This window comes from Hemitrygon akajei, chromosome 13, assembly GCF_048418815.1.
Source record: "Hemitrygon akajei chromosome 13, sHemAka1.3, whole genome shotgun sequence".
NCBI lineage: Eukaryota > Metazoa > Chordata > Chondrichthyes > Myliobatiformes > Dasyatidae > Hemitrygon > Hemitrygon akajei.
The window spans coordinates 43,334,725-43,355,126 of record NC_133136.1 but is presented as its reverse complement, the minus strand read 5'-3'; the positions used below and the strand labels follow the sequence as shown (position 1 = coordinate 43,355,126).

At 42.1% G+C, this 20,402-nt stretch overlaps 1 protein-coding gene across 2 annotated transcripts in view; it reads left to right on the top strand.

The window, feature by feature from the left end:
* The first annotated feature begins 7,654 nt into the window (after positions 1-7,654).
* Positions 7,655-20,402, top strand: part of pde4d (phosphodiesterase 4D, cAMP-specific) — a 1,157,264-nt gene continuing 1,144,516 nt past the window's right edge. For both annotated transcript variants that reach the window (XM_073064478.1, XM_073064489.1), the window contains exon 1: positions 7,655-7,777. The gene's annotated coding sequence lies outside the window, so the exon portion shown is untranslated. The remainder of the gene's footprint in view (positions 7,778-20,402) is intronic.

The following is a 20,402-nucleotide window of genomic DNA, read 5'->3' as shown; positions in this document are numbered from 1 at the left end:
ACCCCTCATGAGCGCCTATTCTCTTTTCCCAGGAAGTCTGCCACTGGGACCACCCTACCGGCTTGGCTGACGTCCCCAGGGCCAGTGCTGCTCCGGAAACATGTGAGGAGCAATAAATACTCCCGATGGTCGAGAGGGTTCACCTTCTACATGCGAACCCCCAGTATTCCTACGTGGTCTTACCTGATGGTCTCTGTCTGCGACCTGGCGCCCGCAGGAGCACCAGACCCCTACCCCGAACACTCCACGGTGACTATGGACCCCGTACCCACCTAGGTGTATACCCACGAGACACAGTGCACTCCAAGCCCTACACAGACTCCTCATGACACTCCCATACCGAGCGCCACGCACATGCATGAGGGGTTACTGATGCCTAATGGGCTGGCACCTCAAGTCAGGCCGGAGCCAGCACAACCACCGTCACCGGTGCAATCACCACCGGTGCTACGTAGATCGCAGCGACAGACTCGACCGCCCGATAGACTTGACCTGTAAATATACTTGTAAGAAACTTCGCCCCATGGGGACTCTCTTTTAAAACAAAGGGGGGGTGGATGTGGTGAACTACATATACCTGTCTGGACACGCCCCCCCTGCTGACTGCTCCTGTGGCTCCTCCCACAGACCCCTGTATAAAGGCGATTGGAGGCATTGCTCCTCCCTCAGTCTCCAGGATGTAGTGTGGTGGTCTCTTGCTGCTAATAGTGGTCTCTTGCAGCTAATAAAAGCCTATCGTTCGCCTCCCGTCTCAGAGAGTTATTGATGGTGCATCAATTATTATTTTTTTCCTTTTTGTATTTGCACAAGTTAGTGTGGTCTTTCACTGATTCTATTATGATTTTTATTCGATGATGGATTTAATGAGTAAGCCTGCAAGAAAATGAATCCCAGGGTTGTATATGGTGACATATATGTACTTTGATAATAAATTTACTTTGCACTTTGACTTTTAGCCATTTGTGAATTTAGTGAAAATAAAAGCATTGTTAGCTCCTTATGTAACCTCACAAATGGGTAGAATAATACCTGTGATAATGGGTTCTATGCATGAAAGTATGCTTGCCTCTACGGTAGGTCAGTGTGTATTCCAGTAAAATGATTGCAATCGGCCTGAGTGCTTCTGGGCTAGGGAAGGGAAAATGTATTTCTGATTGCTAAAAAATTATCCTCGCTGATTACAGCATTATAAACTAGCTTATTAGAATTCACAGTGTAAAATTTGATCACTTTGCTATATATACTGTATCTGCCAAATGCATACCAAGACTCCACAATGTGTCCTTACCAGCCAGTATGTAGTTATTAGTAACTATACACAGTAGTAGTTAAATGGCATTGGACTGAGTGGGGAACGTAGTGGAGATTTGTCAGCCCTGTCAGAAGCTGTTGCTTGCAAGCTGACATGTTTAAATTCCTCCCCTAAGAGCCCCTCTGGAAATTAACGTGATGTGCTTTGATGTTGTTTACCTGAAATCGAAAGCTGGTGCCTCTTGTACTAGCTGTCATACTTTGTACTGATGAATGGCAGCAACTAAGTCAAGTTGCACACTTGATTCAACATTAATTCGAAGCCAATTAATAAATCCTTCAAAGGTTGCTGTATGGCAAACTGGTATCATGTCAAACTTCCAGTGAGTGACATTGTTACTCGGGTGTCAGACTGGTAAATCACAGTCCATACCTGGTCAAATGAACTGTCTTTCTTTGAGCTGGCACAGGGATGACAACCACATGGCCCTTTCTGTGCTGTGAGCTTCAATCATGTTACAGTCCTTCGTCAGCATCAATAGCATTGACAAAGGTACAGCGCATCGACCAGGGAGAACTGAACAGGGCAATCATCAGCCGGATAAGAGGCAAGTGTCAGTCTGCTGGATTCATGGCTATTCGTATTGGACTTGGCATCTATTTTTTTGTAAGCTTTTGAAAGCTTATAAAAAATAGATATGAACTTCAGTATGGCTTTTTTCACAGCATTTATTACAAGTATTAATGTAACCCTGCTCCAAGCACTGGCACCAGTCAGGCCTGATAATCACAAGACGCCTGAGAAATGTGCTCATGACTCGCTCCTTTCAGAGTGCTGACTGCAACATGGATCACTCTCTGGTTTTCTGCAAGATCAGACTTCGGCCAAAGATGATGCTCTACGCCAGGCCTCCAGGCAAGCGGCGCATCGATGCCAGTAAGACACAACACCCAGACAAAGCAGCAGAGTTCATCAAGTCACTGGAGGATGCTCTCCTTGCAGACCCACCAGAAGCAGATGCTCAGCAGAGATAGGACTCTCTCAGGGACACTATCCACAACACTGCACTCAAGGCCTTCAGGAAGAAACGGGGCAAAACACAGGACTGCTTTGAAGTGAGCTCAAGTAAGCTCACTGCTGTCATTGAGGTAAAGCGTGTTGCACTACTAGAGCACAAATGCCACCCCACCCAGGCAACACTGCAAGCGCTAAGGACAGCAAGAAGCAAGGCCCAGGAAACAGCCAGGTGCTGTGCAAATGACTACTGGCTACAACTATATGAAAGGATAACCGATTGCTATCCTCAAGATAGTTCTGTCATTCCACACAGACATGGAGGACATCATTCAGTTTGATGGCTCTTCTTCGGAGGCCATCAACATCCGCAGTGGTGTGAAGCTGGGCTGTGTGCTTGCCCCCACCCTGTTCGGCATCTTCTTCACAGTCAGGCTGAAGCACGCCTTTGGAACATCAACTGATGGTGCTTATCTCCACACCAGATCGGACGGGAGGCTGTTCAGTCTGTCCCAGCTGAAGGCGAAAACCAAGGTTCGTGAAGTACTCATCAGGGACATGTTGTTTACAGACGACGTGGCACTGGCAACACACTGAAGAGCAACTGCAATGCCTCATGGACAGCTTCTCACAAGCATGCCATGACCATCAGCCTGAAGAAGACCAACGTGTTGGGCCAAGGCGTTGTGCAGCCCCCTGCCATTACCATCAGCAACTACAAGCTGGAGGTAGTTCATGAGTTTACATACCTTGGCTCCACCATCATGGACAGTCTCTCCCTAGACCCCGAGATCGACAGACGGATTGGACGAACAGCCTCAACATTCACCAGGCTGACAAAGAGAGTCTGGGAGATCAGAAAGCTGACGATGCACACCAAGGTTGCAGTCTACAGGGCCTGCGTCCTCAGCACACTGCTTTACGGCAGCGAGACCTGGAGCATCTACTCCAGATAAGAGCGGTGTCTCAACACCTTCCACCTTCACAGCCTGAGACGCATCCTGGACATCAAGTGGACTGACCGAGTCACCAACAATGAAGTCCTGGCCTGCACCCAGATACCCAGCCTCTTCACCCAGCTCCAACAACGCCGTCTCCGCTGGCTGGGCCACGTACACCACATGTCAGACGGGAGAATCCCATAAGAGCTGCTGTACGGGGAACTGGCCTCTGGCAAGAGAGCACAAGGGTGACCCCATCTTCATTTCAAAGATGTCTGCAAGAGAGACATGAAGTCACTGAACATGAACGTCGAGAGGTGGGAGGACATTGTAAGCAATCGCTCTCGCTGGAGGCTGGAACTACGCAGAGGTCTACAAAGAGGAGCAGAGAAGCTGAGGCTTGCTGCTGAAAAAAAGTGTACTCGCTGAACAAACAGCACCAAGATAACACCAGAGGACAGAGCCTTCAAGTGCAATCGCAGCAGCGGAGACTGTCACTCCCGTGTGGGCCTCTACAGCCACAACAGATGCTGCTCTACCAACACAGACTGAAGCAAGACTTTCCAGGTGCAGATCCATGGTCTCACGAGACTAACGGATGCCATCTCTCTCTCTCAATGTAATAATTGGATGGCTTGGAAATTACATACTGTATTTTCTAAGAGCTTCTCCTTTGGAGCCAATTTCAGTCATGGACTTCAATGTCAGTGACAGACATGACTTATTCTGAGCATTTAATCAGTCAGTGCAAGTAATTTGTTAAATGTTTTCATATCTTGCTTACCTACATCTTTATAGTAATACCTGTGGAGTCTTATTAACTTATAGAATCATCGAGGAATATATCATGGATATGGGCCCTTTGGATCAATCAGTTTTTTCCCAAACAATAAGGCTTCATCTGTTTTATTCATCTTCATTTGTCTTCATGAGTCCTGATGAAGGGTCTTGGCCCGAGATGTTGACTATTTACTCTTTTCCATAGATGCTACCTGTCCTGCTGAGTTCCTTCAGCATTTTGTGTGTTACTTTGGATCACCAGCATCTGCAGATTTTCTCGTGTTTGTGATAAGACTTCACCTGTTTTTTTTAAGGTTGACAAAAAGCTCACATGTTACTTTTGAACAAGAAAGGGCTATTATCTCTTGGTTTCTTAATCTTTCTCAACATTGCCTATTAGGGATTATTTGACTGTTACCTGTTTGTGAGAATTTAGAGTGTATAAATTGACCTTAATTTTTTATAGTTGGATGACTACAATTCATAAGTGTTTGACTGGATTTGAGATGTGATGGAAAAGATGCAAAAGGAACAAAATAATAACGCAAGCCCATTTATTCTGGGTAGGAGTGCTGGATACACACAAATTCCTGCTTGAATGAGGTGTAGGGCCAGAACAAGAGTCTCATTTTCCTTCCCTCCACTCTTCTTTCTGATGTACCAGGAGTGGCATGACAGTGCTGAAGTCTGCAGCATTCAGGGAAGTAACTTACATCCGCATAATGGACAAAGAAATGGTTTATTTGTTGGATGATAGCTTATAATGTACAAATTCTTTTGAACATAAAGAACTGCAACTTCTCAAAAACCTGCACAATGCAATATAATCCAAACTTTCTTACCGCTCATTGCACCATTGCCAATGAAGGTCCTCCATTTCTGGGGGTGTTCAGGGCTTCCTTTATCGTGTCAGTAGCTTCTTCTTGGCTTTCACTACTGTCAGTCACGAAAGTCCCAGGTGGAGACTCAGGAATACCATCACACACAACTGCAGAAGGATTCTTCATTGCTGATTCCATAACAATTTTGTTTTACCAGGTAGGGTAGTTATCCCTGAGCTGAACCCTTGAACTTGGAGGAGCAGTGGGCCGCTTTTACCCTTTGACTTGCTTGTCATGGGTAACCTTACATGGAGCCGAAGCATAATGCCCTGAATCTAGTCATAATAGCTCTCCGAGTCATTGAGGCACGCAGGCCTCAAAGCCATGACAAGGTTGTGGTTCTCCTGGAGGTCTATAATCCAAAATAGATATATTAATGACAGCAATTTTTAAAAAGTTTGCCGAAGGGTTTCGGCCCGAAACATCGACTGTGCTTTTTTTTCTATAGATGCTGCCTGGCCTGCTGAGTTCCTCCAGCATTTTGTGTGTGTTGCTCGGATTTCCAGCATCTCCAGATTTTCTCTTGTTTGTTTTTTAAGTTTCTATCTTTTACTGATGTTATAGTTTATTTTCCCAACCTCTCATTCGCCCTTAGTGAAGGTTATTCTGGACTTCAGAGTTGATATGCACGAATGAAAGGTAATTGGATTTATTTGGGAGATCGGTAGAGCACAGGCCTGTCTTTTACTTTAGTTACTTTAGCTTGTCATTCATCCCAACAGAGTGTCTGCCTCTTCAGAGAAAACAATGCTATTTCCTTCTGTGAGTTTGTCTATGGTTAGGAGGATGAGTCATCTAAGAAGGTTTAGTCTGAACAGCCATAGTTTAGTTCCACTAAATTGATTTTAGAGTAGATTAACTGGTTGGTATGACATAATGGGCTGAAGGGCCTGTACTGTGCTTTTTGTGTTCTATGACCTGTGTTCTGTTAGGTCTCCCCTCAGCCTCTGATGCTTCCGAGAAGACAGCCCACGTTTGTCCAAGCTTTCTTCATAGCTCCTAATAATCCAGACAGCATCCTGGAAAACCTTTTCTGCACTCCCCCCAAAGCTCTTTTAGTCAGAAGCCCAACCAATAAAGGTAAACATGCTATAGGTCTTCATTATTACTCAATTTACTTGTATGGCCACTTTCAGGGAACTATGGACTTGGAGCCCAATGTCCTGATGTAAATTAATGCTGTTAAGGGTTCTGCCATTTCACACTTGATCAGATTTAACACCATCTGCCATCTTCTTAAAATTTTGATTAGCAGGATCTGCATTTCTTTGCATAGCAGGTTCATTGATGTAATAGTGAGAAACTGTTAAATATTAAGCAGTCTCCTTTAGAAGGAGCTTCAAAAAATGCCTCATATTTGATCTCACAAAGGGGACGACACCAAGGAATGATACGGATTGCTGCCATTGCAGAGAAAACTAAGAAGTGAAAATAGGTAGAATGATTGACCAAAATTAGAATAGAAATTGAAGATGTTTACCTAAGTGGAATGGAATTTGAAGCAATTTACATCACCATTAATTTGCAACTGGGCACTAGCACTGATAGAAAAACAGCTTAAGTTTCAGTTCTGGGAGCCTTCATTAGAAGAGGGAAAGAGAGAAAACAAGTTATCTCAACAGAAGGGTGGGGGGGGGGGGAATGACTGGAGTTGTAGTTAAAACTGATTACACTTCTTTGTGTAATGTATTGGTAATATTGCAGCTGTGAGTTATGCAGAGCAGGCCAAAAATACACACACAAAAAAAAGAAAAACCAGGCCAAAGCAATGACAGACAGAAATGGTCAGTTCTGAAACAGACAGAAAAAAGGAGTGAGTTTTCTAACATTAGAAAATTCAGCATGAAGTCCAGAAGTCTGCAATATGCCCAGATGGAGGATGAAATGCTGTCCCCTGTGTTTGGCCTTATTACGGTACTGGAGCCCACAGACAGAAAGACGTGGAATGCTGAATCAAAGTGCCAGGCAACTGAAAGCTCAGGTCACCCCTGTGGACTAAATGTGGGTGCTCTGAAAAGTGATCGCCCAATCTGTGTTTGGTTTCTCCAGATATTGTTGACAGCAAATACAGTGCACTAGATTTAAAGATGTGCAAGATTGCTGGACTGTATGGGTCCTTGGATAAGGAAAGGGGAAAGGTGAAAGGACAGGTGTTACACCCCTGCATTTGTATGTGAGGGTGCCAAAAGACAGAGGGTAGTGGTTGGAGGGGATGGAAGAGAAGACCTCCGTAATTCTGAAAGGGGAACTGTGTGGAATGTTGTTGGAGCTGCTGGAAATTGTGGATGTGGAGGCTGCTGCAGCAGTAGGTCAGGGCCAGGGAATCATTGTCCTGGATCTGTCCCGAAGAACACTGGTGTGTGCAGGAAGTAGATTAGCTGTGGTCAAGATTTCTGTCCACTGTGGTAGAGGGGAGACACAAAGTTCAGGATTTTTATTTTGCTATATTGCTTTCATAATAAATGTTATCCTCTCTTTGCGTGAATGGGCCAGTCTTTATATATCTTTGAGTTGAACAAACAAGAAAGAAGTAATAGGATTAGCATTACAGTTGCTGCATCTTTCAAAATATCAGGTGATGTATTGAAAGGGAAACTCAGGTATTAAGAATGTGTCCTCTGAGCAATGCAAAGGTATTCCGAGCATTATTTTATTACCATTTGTGCAGCTTGGCACAGGCAGCTAGACTTGTTCCTTCAAGTGCAGTGATTGGTTGGGATCTTAGCTGCGGTTTATCACTTCTAGTAAACGTGTATGAGCATGAAGCTCAAAGTTGAAAGCAACACAGAGATCTCACTGAGCCTGATTTCCTGGCTTGTTTCTTCTTCCCTAGTTTTCAGCACAGTACCGCCGCTTTGAATTTTCTGCTTTGAACCAATTGATGTTAGCAGCTATCTACAGCAGAAGTGGTAAGTTGTCATTTTTCTGAGGAATGTTTTACTTAAATGTCAATAATTTAATTTAATGTGCTCTGTTTGTTCATGCTGGAAATGCTTGAAAGCTGATACCTCTTATGGATGTATAAGCCACAATGATTCATTTCTACACTGATTTTACATTCATCCGGCTTAAAGGTATTGATGAAAATTATTTCACCCATTATTGTAAAAAGATATAATAGTCAAAGTTGTCTTCAACTCAATCAATTAACATTTATTAACATGCTAATTAGATTCAAAAAATAATTTACTCTTTACAGTAGTGCATTAATACATGATTTAATTTGATTTGTTTAATCTTGTATCTTTAACTTATTCCCACAAATTGCATACAAAACTTCAATAATGGTTTAGTTGTACACTCCTGGAAACATCCATTCACAATGCTGAAAATATAGTATTGCTTAGTGCACTGTAAGAGCTTGCAGCTAATCAGTAGACGTAGCATAAATCTAATTAACTTTAATGTGAATATCTTCACCAGCTACTTCTAAGGGCATTAGCTATTTCAAATAACTTTTTTGGGGGTGGGGAAAGATGGTAGTTTCTTCTACCAAAGCTTCTATTTTCAATTCAGTCCTCTACATTTTTCTATTTTTCAATGAAGTTTTGAGAACTTTCTTCCTTACTTGTATGGGCAAGGTGTCAATTGTCCAAAAGTAAGCAATTCTCTTTTTCTGGAAGTCTGCAATAAAAATCGGAAATACACAAGCAAAGAAGCAGCATCTGTAGAGAGAGATACTGAATTAATATTAATGTTTCAATTTGCTTGCTCTACGATCAGATTCCTCCCTGGAAATGCTGCTTGCTACACTGAGTATTTGCAGCATTCCCTTTTTTATTGCAGATTTCTAGCGTTTGCAGCATTTTGTACTTTGTAATTCCAGTGTTGCTTTGTTTTTCCTGACAGTACATTCATCTCCTTCTGTTTACATCTCCATCGGACAGATCAGGTGCTACTCATTCACCAGCCCCACCCTGCTTCTAAGTGATGTCATTCCAGTTTGTGAAGTTTAGTCTCTCGGTCTCCACCCTATCAAAGACATTCCCTGTGTTTTTCCCTTCCCTCCACCTTCTCAGTGACTTAATACAAGTTCATGTTCTGAATTGTTCTCACTCCGTGTAAGGCCATCAAACTAAACTGTTAACTTGGTTTCTTCCTCCACAGATGTTGCATGAGTTGTTGAGTATTTGCAGCTCTTAGTCTTTTCATTTAAGGCTTCAATTGTATTTGTTTGATACCATGTCAGTAATGGTGGGCACTGAGGAACATCACTTACTGTCTTTGCTCCTAAACAATGCATGCATATTCTGCATGGAAAAGGGTGCAAAGTTTTTCACAGCTAGTTGAGAGAATGAAGAAAACTGTTAGTAAAAGTGTATTTTACGTGCTCATACAGTAGGTCAGTTAATCTTGAATCTTGCAAGCAGATCTGAATCTGTTTTTATGAAAGGATACAAAATAATAGATTAGGATTGCAACTTAACAATATAAGGTTGAGTTCAGTAATGGGAGCATTTCTATTCGATAGAGAATACTACAGATTTGACAGTGAGAAATGTAAACAGATAATGCTGGATATAAATACTCAGGTCAGCCAGCATATGGTTGAAGACTATTCTTTGATTGTGGTGACTGATGAAATGGAGGACAAGGGGTCAATGCTTGAGTCATGTGGTGAGATGTCCTCCCATAGGCAAATTGCATCATAGAGACATGTTGCGCAGAAACAGGCCTGTCAGCCCAATATGTCCATGCCAACCCTTTTGGCTACGTACACTAACTCCTTCTATTAACACTATGTCTATGTTCTTCTATGCCTTGCCTACTTAAGGGCCATGTCTATATGTTTCTTAATTGTATCTGATTCCACCACCTCCTCTGACAGTGATCTAGATGTGGAGCACTCTCTGTGTAAAGAGCAAAGTCTTGTAAAATCCCTTTTAAAACCCCTTCCACTCTCCTTAAGTCATGTCCACTTGTTTTCGTTATCCTTATCATGGGAAAAATCTCTGACAGTCTATAATTTTATATATCTCAATCTGGGCATCTCTCAGCCTTGTTCTCCACAGGAAAAATAAACCCAGCCTATCTGATCTCTCCCTATATATGAAGTCTTCCAATTTGTGCAACGTCCTGCTGAATCTCTTCTGCATTCTCTTTAGTGCAACAGCATCCTTTCTTATGTGTGGTGACCAGAACTGCACACAATGCTCCAAGTATGGTCTAACTCGTACTTTGTAAGGTTCCAGCGTAATGTTCCAATTTTTATGTTCTTTGCCTTGACCTATGAAGGCAAGAATACCATATGTTTTTTTTCACTACCCAATCTACCCGTGTTGCCAGTTTAAGGGAACTTTGAACCTGAACCCCAAAGTCCCTCTGTTCATTAACATATCTTAGTGTTCTACTATTGACTGTATATACACTACACCTTGTATTGTGGGGATTAAATTCCATCTGTTAGTGTTCTGCCCAACTTTACACCTGATTGATATCCTGCTGTAGCCTTGGACTCTCCTTGCTATTCATAGCACAGCCATCTTCTGTGTCATTCACAACACAATCACATGTCCTTCAATTGATTAATGTACATAATATCACAAGCTGTTACTATATATCATAAATAACAAGGTCATAACATTTATCCATGTGGTACAACATGCTCATAGACATCATCAAGTAAAGCATCCTTCCTTCACTAAACTTAGCCTCCTATCACCGAATCAGTTTTGGATCCTATCAGTCAGCTCGCATTGGATCCCATGTGTGTTAACATTCTGCATCAGCTTAATGTGGGGCATTATCAACTGCCTCAATAAAATCCACATGGCAAACATCTTGTCTGTATGGACTTCACTGGTCCGACGCAGTAGCATAGCGGTTAGTGTAATACGATTACGCTCGAGATGCTGCTCTTCGTCTTGAGCAGGGGTGGGTCTGATGTTTCTCTCTGAATGACTTTCATGTTCCTTCTTTGTTTCGTGGCTATCTGGAGAAGCCGAATGTATGAGGATACATACTTTAATAATAAGTGAGTCTTTTGAACCTTTGGACCAGTGATCCGTGTTCAATTCTGCCGATGTCTGTAAGGAATTTGTGCATTCTCCCCGGAACTGCATGGGTTTCCTCCAGCTGTTCTGGCTTCCTCCCTCATTCCAAAGACGTACGGGTTAGTAGGTTAATTGGTCACATGGATGTATGGGTCGTTGGGCCAAAAGGCCTGTTCCCGTGATGTATCTCAATATCAGTAAATAAATAAGTAAAATTTCTCCACTGCCTTCATCAGTTTTCTGTTTACCTCCTTAAAAATATGAATCAGATTAGTTAAGCAAGACCTCCTCAAACAAAGCCTTACTGTTTATCCCTGATCAGCTCCTGTCTTTTCAAATGTACATGAATTCTATCCTTTGGGGTTTTCTATAGAATTTGGTTGCCATTTATATCAGATTCACTCATCTATAGTTAACTGGCTTATCCCCACTACCCTTCTTAAATAAAGGAACAACTTTACCTATCCTCCAGTTTTCTGACAACTAAATCCTGGCAAATAAAGATGCAAAGTCCTCTGTCAGTGACCCAGTTGCCTCCCGCAGGGTACCAGAGAACACCTTGGCAGGCCCTGGGGATCTATCCACCCTAATTTGCCTCAAGCCAGCAAACACCTCCTCTTCTGTAATCTATATAGGGTCTCATAATGTGTTTCCCATAATAACTAATATCTCCTTCTTAGTGCCAGTCTGAACCACATTATCCATAAGACCACAGGGCCATAAGATATAGAAGCAGAATTAAACCATCTGGCCCATTGAGTCTGCTCCATCAATTCATATCGGCTGATCCATATTTCTTCTCAGCCCCGATCTTCAGCCCTGACTTAAGGGTCTTAAAGATACTTAAGGATCTATCAACCTCTGCTTTAAGTATACCCAATAATTGGCCTCCACAGCTGCCTGCGGCAATGAATTCCACAGATTCACAACAGATCCTACAGTATCCATGTACTCCTCCCTGAAATCACTATCTTCCATGTCCTCCTCCTTATAGATTAAAAATGTTTTGGACTATCCCACATCCCTTGGTTCCACACCAGTTTTGGTTCCTAGAGAGACTCACTCCCTGGCTACTTTCTTGCTCCTAATGTACTTTAACATTATCAGTTGTTTAAATCTTCAGAAACAATGACTAGATCCCTATTGACCTAACTACATTCAAGGCAGATGCCTGCGCTCACTGATACGCACGAGCAACGAAGACTACAGATATGATAAATGGCATCTTGGCAAATGTGATTAATCAGACCGCACTGGCTTTTCATCACCCTGTGGTGCCTCCTTTCATCCAGAATGACATAAAGCATGAACAGCTGCAGTTAGAACACTTCTTAAGGGCTATGTCAATTAATTTTGGTTTAAAGTCTTATTGAAGTCACTGCATCTCCACTGACAGAGCCACTCATAGGAAGGAATGCTTAGACCAAGAGTATTTTTCTGGACACTGGCAATTTAACCTATCTTTACAGAAAATGAAACAGTAAAGATATGAATGTGTACAATATAATACCAATCCTCAGCAATAGTGTAGCAGAGGCAAGTCAAGTCAATTCCATTGTCGTGTGCATAGGTATGGGTACAGTGAGAGATTTGTTTGACCAGCGTCATAGTCAGGTGCAGTAACTACAGACAACATCCAGAATATAAATTATACATAAATTATACAAGACGGTGATGAGAGAGAAGAAAAGAGCAGGTGCAAGAAATGGTCTGTAGTGTTCCATTGCTCAGGTAGGATGACGTTGTTTCAACGATCAGGACCCCATCTTTAAAAGGAATTGTCTCAGGAGCATGGTACCCACAACTAAGGACCTCTCCCTGCTCTCTTCTCATTACTTCCATCAGTGAGGAGATATAGAAACCTGAAGACCCACACTCAGTGTCTTAGGAACAGCTCCTTTTCATCTGTCATCAGATTTCTGAATGGCCCATGAACCTATGGACACTATTTTGCTATTCTTCTTTTTCACTATCTATCTATCTATCTATCTATCTGTCTGTCTATTTATTTATTTTAACTTATAGTAATTTGTAATGTCTGCACTGTACTGCTGCTACAAAACAACACATTTCATCACTAGTATCAAGCACAATAAACTGATTCTGATGTTTGTAGGAAAGTAGTTGTTCCTGAACCTGCTGGTGTGTAACTTTAGGCTTTTGTACTCCTTGCAGTGAGGAGAGGGCATGAGCCAGAGGGTGGGGATTCCTGAGGTAGCACCTCCTGAAGATGCTCTCAAAGGTCAGGAGGAAATGCCATCGATGGATGAGACTGTGTCCACTACTGTTTGTAGCCTCTTGTACTCCTGCGATTTGGAACTGCTGTAGCAGGCCATGATGCAACCAATTAGAATAATTTCAACAATGCTTTTGTGGCAGATTGTTGGAGTATTTGGTGATATGTCAAATTCCATTAAGCTCTGAGAAGCCGAGGCATTGAACAAGTCTTCTGAGAACTCCACACCCAGACATTTGAAGCTGCCAAATCTCTCTGCTTCTGGCCTGCCAATGACAAGTGGCATGTGGTTTCCTGACTTCCCCTTTCTCAAGTGAGCAATTAGCTTTGATGTTTTGTTACCATTAAGTGTGAGATTTTATTTCAGTGCCACTCAACAGATGCTCTGTCTCACTACTGTACACTGACTCATTGCCATCCACAACTCAGCCAACAATAGTAGTGCTAGTGGCAAATTTGTGGATAGTATTGAAGCTGCGCTCAGCCACACAGTTGTGGGTATAAAGGAATAGAGTAGGAGCTAAATACACCGGCTTGAGGTGCACCCTTGTTGATAGTCAGTGAGGAGATGTTGCTACCAATCTGAACCGACTGAGGTCTGCTGATGAGGAAGTCAAGGATCCAGTTGCAGAGGGAGATACAGAGACATTGGTTTTGGAAATTGGAGGTAAGTTTGAAGGGATGGTAGTGTTTATTATAAATATCAGTGACTGTTACTATGCAACTATATAAATTAACATGCTAACCAGTTTGCAGTGGGCCGAATTTAGTAGTACAACAGTTAGTCATCCTTTGGTGATGTTGCTTTTGGGTGGAATGTTGGTAAGAGGTGCAGGAAACTAATCTAGATGGATTAAGCCTGCAGGAAGAATGCACAGCATAAATAACATAGAACATTAAGATGAGGAATTGCAGACAGTCTTTATATTTTGCCCTTATATGTCTTTCAGTGTTATTTATAGAAGAATTAGTGTTTCATGGCACTCCTGTAAATCATCAAAGTAACTTTAGCAAAACACAATAATTTGTGAATGTCACAAAGCATATTTTAATCTGGACAACTCTCTTAAGGCCTTGTCCAATTTTTATTTGGGTTTTCGAGAACACTACAGTTGGTACATGTAGAAGTAGGCTACGTGCAATCTTGAGCTTGCTCCATCTCATCAGTGATTGTGACTGACCTGAGCTTTGGACATCAAACTTGCCTTCTTTCTCTGACTTCTAACCCTGTTGTTCAAAAATATATCCATCTCAACCTTGAAAATGCCTAATGACTCATTGTTCTCTAAAGTGGAGAATTACAAAACTTCTTGCTTTGAGAGAAGAAATTTCTCCTTTTCCCACTGTTATGTGTCAAAGCTCTCTTCTGAGGCCATGTCCTAGACTCCATCGACTGGAAAAACATCCAGCATGTCAAGCCCCTTAAATGTTTCAAGGAAGTCACTTTCCCTTCTTTAAACTTTTGTTTTGATCAATCCTTCTTTATAGGCCATTCTCTCATTCTAGAGGTCAGTCTAGTGAGCTCTCATTGCACTGCCTCTGTGCACTTTCTTAAATACGGCGATCAAATGGGACTGCAGAGCAGCTAGCACACTCAATCACTGTTACCCCACCATCAAGAGTGCTTACTGTGCCATCCTTCACCTGGCTGTGCTCCAACTGGGAGTATAGAGATCGAGATCGAGGAGTATAGAGATAGAGATCGAGGAGTATAGAGATAGAGATAGAGCAGTATAGAGATTGAGATCGAGGAGTATAGAGATAGAGATCGAGGAGTATAGAGATCGAGATCGAGCAGTATAGAGATTGAGATCGAGGAGTATAGAGATAGAGATCGAGGAGTATAGAGATCGAGATCGAGGAGTAAAGAGATCGAGATCGATGAGTATAGTGATCGAGATCGAGGAGTATAGAGATAGAGATCGAGGAGTATAGAGATAGAGATCGAGCAGCATAGAGATAGAGATCGAGGAGTATAGTGATCGAGATCGATGAGTATACTGATCGAGATTGAGGAATATAGAGATCGAGATCGAGATCGAGGAGTAAAGAGATCGAGATCGAGGAGTATAGAGATCGAGATCGAGGAGTATAGAGATCGAGATCGAGGAGTATAGAGATAGAGATCGAGGAGTATAGAGATCGAGATCGAGGAGTATAGTGATCAAGATCGAGGAGTATAGAGATAGAGATCGAGGAGTATAGAGATCGAGATCGAGGAGTACAGTGATCGAGATCGAGGAGTAAAGAGATCGAGATCGAGGAGTATAGTGATCGAGATCGAGGAGTATAGAGATTGAGACCGAGAGTATAGAGATCGAGATCGATGAGTATAGAGATAGAGATCGAGGAGTATAGAGATCGAGATCGAGGAGTATAGTGATCAAGATCGAGGAGTATAGAGATAGAGATCGAGGAGTATAGAGATCGAGATCGAGGAGTACAGTGATCGAGATCGAGGAGTAAAGAGATCGAGATCGAGGAGTATAGAGATCGAGATCGAGGAGTATAGAGATTGAGACCGAGAGTATAGAGATCGAGATCGATGTATAGTGATCGAGATCGAGGAGTATAGAGATAGAGATCGAGGGGTATAGTGATCGAGATCGAGGAGTATAGAGATCGAGATCGAGAGTATAGAGATCGAGATCGATGAGTATAGTGATCGAGATCGAGGAGTATAGAGATAGAGATCGAGGGGTATAGTGATCGAGATCGAGGAGTATAGAGATCGAGATCGAGAGTATAGAGATCGAGATCGATGAGTATAGTGATTGAGATCGAGGAGTATAGAGATAGAGATCGAGGAGTATAGTGATCGAGATCGAGGAGTATAGAGATAGAGATCAAGGAGTATAGTGATCGAGATCGAGGAGTAAAGAGATTGAGATCGAGGAGTATAGAGATCGAGATCGAGGAGTATAGTGATTGAGATCGAGATCGATGAGTATAGTGATCGAGATCGAGGAGTATAGAGATCGAGATCGATGAGTATAGAGATCGAGATCGAGGAGTATAGAGATCGAGATCGATGAGTATAGTGATCGAGATCGAGGAGTATAGAGATCGAGATCGATGAGTATAGTGATCGAGATCGAGGAGTATAGAGATCGAGATCGATGAGTATAGTGATCGAGGTCGAGGAGTATAGAGATCGAGATCGATGAGTATAGTGATCGAGATCGAGGAGTATAGAGATCGAGATCGAGGAGTATAGAGATCGAGATCGAGGAGTATAGTGATCGAGATCGAGGAGTATAGAGATCGAGATCGATGAGTATAGTGATTGAGATCGAGATCGATGAGTATAGTGATCGAGATCGAGGAGTATAGTGATCGAGATCGAGGAGTATAGAGATCGAGATCGAGGAGTATAGTGATCGAGATCGAGGAGTATAGAGATCGAGATCGATGAGTATAGTGATTGAGATCGAGATCGATGAGTATAGTGATCGAGATCGAGGAGTATAGTGATCGAGATCGAGGAGTATAGAGATCGAGATCGATGAGTATAGTGATTGAGATCGAGGAGTATAGAGATAGAGATCGAGGAGTATAGTGATCGAGATTGAGGAGTATAGAGATCGAGATCGAGGAGTATAGAGATCGAGATCGAGGAGTATAGTGATCGAGATCGAGGAATATAGAGATAGAGATCGAGGAGTATAGAGATAGAGATCGAGATCGAGATTGAGGACCACAGTACTAGTGATGAGAACAGTGAAGGTGCTGTCAAAGGAGGCAGGGGAGCATTTACAAGATGGCTTTGAATCAGTGGACTGGACCATGTTCAGGAATTCATCTTTGAATTGAATGAATATGCCACTGCCATGAGTGATTTCATTAAGACCTGTGTGGATGAGGACATAGCAAATTTTCCCAAACTATGGATGAACCAGGAGATTCACAATCCACTGACTGTTAAATCCAGAACCTGTCAAGAAGGACAGGTATGACCTATTGAAGGCCATTGTGAGAGCATAAAGGAAATACTGTGTGATGTGAGAGACACAACTGGATGCACAACTACTGTGTCAGGGTTTGCATGCTACTTGCTGTAAGATAAACATAGATGGCAGTGATTCTTCACTCCCGGATGACATCAATGTCCTTTATGCATGTGCTGAAATGAGTAGAGAATAACATTCCTCCTGTGCAAATCCCTACAGTATTTGGAAAATTTGTGATCTCTTTCTTGGAGGCAGATGCCAGAACATCCTTCAAGAGGGTGAGTCTTCATGAAGTGACAGGCCCCAATGGCATACCTGGCAGAGTGCTCTAAACCTGCGCTGACCAACTCTCTGGAGTGTTTAAGGATATTCTCAACTCTCTCTGCTGCAGTCAGAGATTCCCATACACTTCAAAAGGGCGTCAATCATTCCAGTGCCCAGGAGAACAGGGGAGCTGCTGCGATGATTTTTACCTGGTTGCATTCACATCTACTGTGATGAAATCTTTGAGTGTATGTTTATGGTTAAAATTAACTTCTGCCTGAGCAAGGACCTGGACGTGTGGCAATTTGCCTTCCACCTCAACAGGTACACAATGGACACAATCTCTCTGGTTCTCCATTTTGCTTTGGAGCAGTGAGACAAGAGCAAAACACCAATCAGTCTGTGGTTTGTCACTTTACAGCTCAGTGTTCAATACCATCATCCTCAGTACTCATTTACAAGCTTCAAAACCTGGACTTCTGTATTTCCCTCTGCAACCGGCACCTTGACTTCCTCATCAGGAGACCACAGTCGGTGTGGATTGGTAATAATATGTCCTCCACACTGATAATCGGCACAGACACACCTCAAGAATGTGTGCTCAGCCCACTATTCTTCTCTCTCTTGCTACACTCATGACTGTGTAGTTAAGCATATAATTTTGCAGACGATAGTGTTGTTGTTGGTAAAATCTCAGGGGCGTACAGTTTGGCTGGTTGAGTGGTGTTGCAACAAGAACTTTGCACTCAACGTCAGCAAGGCCGAGGAATTGATTGTGGGATTCACGAAGGGGAAGTGAGGAGAGCATACGCCAGCTCTCACTGAGGTGTCAGCAGTGGAAATCGTGAGCAACTTTAAGTTCCTGGGCGTCAACATCTCACAGGGTCTATTTTGTGCCCAACCTGTTGATGTAATCATGAAGAAGGCACAGCAGTAGATCAGCTTTATTAGAGACTTGATGAGATTTGGTATGTCAACACAGTCTCTTGCAAATTTCTATAGATTTTTCAGTGGAGATCTTTCTGACTCGTTGCATTACAGTCTGGTATGGAAGCTTCAATGTATAGGATCATAAGAGCCTGCAGCAGATTGTAGACTCAGTAATCTCCATCTGGGCACAATACCACACCCCCATTGAGGACATCTTCAAAAGGCCGTGCCTCAATAAAAGTGGCATCGGTTACAAAGGACCCTCTCCACCTAGGACATGCTGTTTTTTGTTATGATCACTGGGGAGGAGGTATAGGTGTCAAAAGACCCACACTCAACCTCTTTCTCCTCCACCATCTGAATGGTCCACGAATCTGAGATTACTACCTCATCACGGCCTTCTTTCATATAATTTATTTTGTAATATATAGTCATTTTTATGCTTTTACACTGTACTGCTGCCACAAACAACAAATTTCATTGTCATTTAAGTCAGAGATAATAAACTTGATTGTGATTTGGATGCAATGTTCAATATTTAGTCATATCATCGAAGGCAAGAGTTTCTTGTCTTCTGCACACTTCAAAATAAAGGCCAATATTTTCCTTTTAGTTACTTGCTATATCTGGTGCTAATTTTCTGTGTTTCTTTTATGAGAACAGCCTGTTTTTTTTTTCAAAAGACAAACATTTAATGTCACACTACTTAGATTTCTATTCCTCTTCTCAAACTAGATCAGCTTAAACTTATAATCAATTTGTTATGCTTTACCAGCTTGTTTAATCTATTTGTGTGACTTTGCATTGCGTTCCATGCATAACTTACTTCCCAGTTACCTGTCCATTCTTATACCCTCATCTATTAATGAATTATTAATGTCGACTGCAAAATGCCCAAGAACCCTACAATCTGCTGTTTGCCAACCTGAGGGTGACCTGCTTATTTCAACACTTTGTTTTCAGACGATTAGTCAAATCTCTATCCATGCTCATTAACCATAAATCTGTGTTCATGCAGTACAATTGAATGCTTTTTGAAATCTAAATTTACTACATCTGACTGTTCCATTTTATTTGTCCAGCTGGTTACATCCTTAAAGGGCACAGATACATTTGTTAAACTCAGTAGAAATTAAATATTATAGTGTCATTATGTTCTAACATAGTTTAGACTGATTTAGTATTGTAGAAGGAGTGAAATGCAAATTATAGAAAATTTCCATTTTATAAAATCACATTGATTCTATCTAATTATTTAATGTTTATTTCAAATGTTTGCTTATCACTTATTTATTAACAGATTTTAATATTTTCCTGAAAACTAATCTTAGACTAACTGGCTAGTAATTTCCCAGTTTTCATTTTCCTTTCCTTCTTAATCGGCTGCCAGCATGTTCCGCAGGGGTCAGTGTTGGGACCGCTTCTTTTTATGCTGTATATGAGTGATATAGATGATGGAATAGATGGCTTTGTTGTCAAGTTTACAGATGATTCGAAGATTGGTGGAGGGGCAGTTAGTGTTGAGGAAATAGGTAGAATGCAGAAGGACTTAGATTAGGAGAATGGGCAAGAAAGTGGCAAATGAAATACAATATTGGTCATGCTCTTTGGTAGTAGAAATAAATGTGCAGACTATTTTCTAAATGGGGAGAAAACACAAAAATCTGAGATGTAGAGGGGCTTGGGAGTCCTTGTGCAGAACACCCTGAAGGTTAACTTGCAGGTTGAGTCAGTGGTGAGGAAGGCAAATGCCATGTTAGCATTCATTTCAAGAGGTGTAGACTACAAGAGCAAGGATGTGATGCTGAGGCTTTATAAGTCACTGGTGAGGCCTCACCTTGAATATTGTGAACAATTTTGTTCCCCTCATCTTAGAAAAGATGTGTTGGCATTGGAGAAGGTCCAGAGGAGATTCACAAGGATGATTCCAGGAATTAAAGTGTTATCATACATTTATTTAGCCAAAGGGTGGGGAATTTTGGAATTTATTGCCACTTGCAGCTGTGGAGGCCAGGTCATTGGGTGTATTTAAGGCAGAGATTGATAGGGTCTTGATTGGACATGGCATCAAGGGTTATGGGGAAAAGGCTGGGAACTGGGGTTGAGGAGGAGATTAAAAAAAAGGATCAGCCATGATTGAATGGCAGAGCAGACTTGATGG